Source organism: Bos mutus, chromosome 2, assembly GCF_027580195.1.
Source record: "Bos mutus isolate GX-2022 chromosome 2, NWIPB_WYAK_1.1, whole genome shotgun sequence".
Lineage (NCBI taxonomy): Eukaryota > Metazoa > Chordata > Mammalia > Artiodactyla > Bovidae > Bos > Bos mutus.
Genome location: NC_091618.1, coordinates 8,833,280 through 8,835,393, shown reverse-complemented (window position 1 = coordinate 8,835,393; position 2,114 = coordinate 8,833,280).

The window sequence follows — 2,114 nt, the reverse complement described above, 5'->3', positions numbered from 1 at the left end:
AGCGGGCTCTGCTGGGGGTGGGGCGAGAGAGGATCCTGCGGCCGAGGCGGGGCGGTAGAGGGTAAACGCCTGCCATAGGCCACGCCCCCTGAGGGAAAAGTTGGTGGCACTCGGAAACCCCTGAGGTCAGCCGGCCCTTTCCTGCTCTCCACGCTTAGTCCCTATCCAACCTTTGGAACGGATCTGTGTTGCTATTCGGCCTCCAAATTGATCGGTGTCTGCTGTCCCCACCTCGACTATAAACTTCCGAAGCTTCGTGCCGGCGTTCGAGGCTCCAGGCTTAGTGCTTGCCCCACCTCATCTCACTCTGGTTCCTTCAGTTTATTTTTTGCAAATTAATTTATTTAATTGGAGGCTAGTTACAATATTGTATTGGTTTTTGCCATACATTCACATGAATCAGCCATGGGTGTACATGTGTCCCCCATCGTGAACCCCTCTCCCACCTCCCTCTGGTTCCTTCAGTTTATGCTTCCCAGCCAAGACCCTCTACAGTCTTCTCTGCACCAAGAAATGAGCCTCTTTCTCCTCTTGACTCTTGCCCTCCAGTGCTTTGTAGCTTTCTTCTATTTTAGCTGTTGTGTATCACACACTCATACCCACCACGGTATATTGTGAGTTGGTTGATCAGATGGGTAGACTGAGAAGCGAGACACCAGAGGCATTGCAAGAGAGACCCACATTCCTTCCAGGCTCACTCACCCACTCCCTTATTGTGCTCAACGTCCCCCGCCCGCCCGCCCGCCCAGTCTTGGTCACATGACTTGGTCACCATGGCATCCAGGCCTGGGTCACATGCCCTCCTCTGACTTCAGGGTGACTGTGCCTGGCTCCCAGGCTGCTGTTCTTTGGTCTCAAAGCTTGAAAGTCCTAGCTGCCAGGGACAGATGGGCTTCATGGTGGGGAGAATCTGTGCTGTCATACAGGCCTTCTGGTCAAACAAACTCCTTACTTTAATGCCCTATTGTTGCTCTCTTGAAATTAAAATTTTTTTTCAACAAAGGCCCTGCATTTTCATTTTGCACTGGACCCTGCAAACTATGTAGCTGGTCCTAGTCAGAGACGGTGTCCACCCTGATTCCCACCATACTGCAAATGATGAAATTTGACTTCCAGGTCCAGCCCTCTTTCCAGGATGAGAAATTGTTGCTTTAATCATCACTTTCCCATCCTGGGCAATGGCAGATCTTGCAAATCCATTCTAGCTGCCTTTCCTTGGATGTGGTAGTGCAGTCTCTCTTTTTCCTGAAGATCACTTTTACCCAGCACATGACTCTATCCCCCAGCAGCTGTGCTGGCTGCTCACAGCTGCCCCATTCTCAGAATGGAAGCCCTAACCTAATAAGTTACTCTACCTCTAAGCCTAGGAGCGACTGATACAAGGTACAAGAGGCCAGTTCAATTTGGTGGTATGGTTTAGGCTCTAGAGCCTTTCTCCTGTGATCTGGCCAAGGTTTGGCTTTCAGATTCTATTCCTGCTCAAGGTTCTTTCTTTCCCCCTTTCTTCTTCAATAGCCATGAAATTAAAAGATGCTTACTCCTTGGAAGGAAAGTTATAACCAACCTAGATAGCATATTCAAAAGGAGAGACATTACTTTGTCAACAAAGGTCTGTCTAGTCAAGGCTATGGTTTTTCCAGTAGTCATGTATGGATGTGAGAGTTGGACTGTGAAGAATGCTGAGCGCCGAAGAATTGATGCTTTTGAACCATGGTGTTGGAGAAGACTCTTGAGAGTCCCTTGGACTGCAAGGAGATCCAACCAATTCATCCTAAAGGAGATCAGTCCTGGGTGTTCTTTGGTAGGACTGATGCTGAAGCTGAAACTGCAATACTTTGGCCACCTGATGTGAAGGGCTGACTCATTTGAAAAGACCCTGATGCTGGGAAAGATTGAGGGCAGGAGGAGAAGGGGACAGCAGAGGATGAGATGGTTGGATGGCATCACCGACTCAATGGACATGGGTTTGGGTGGACCCCAGGAGTTTGTGATGGACAGGGAGGCCTGGGGTGCTGTAGTTCATGGGGTCTCAAAGAGACGGACACGACTGAGTGGCTGAACTAACTTGTTCAATCCTTCTTTTATAGGTTTTTCCTTAAGTTCACACCCTCAAA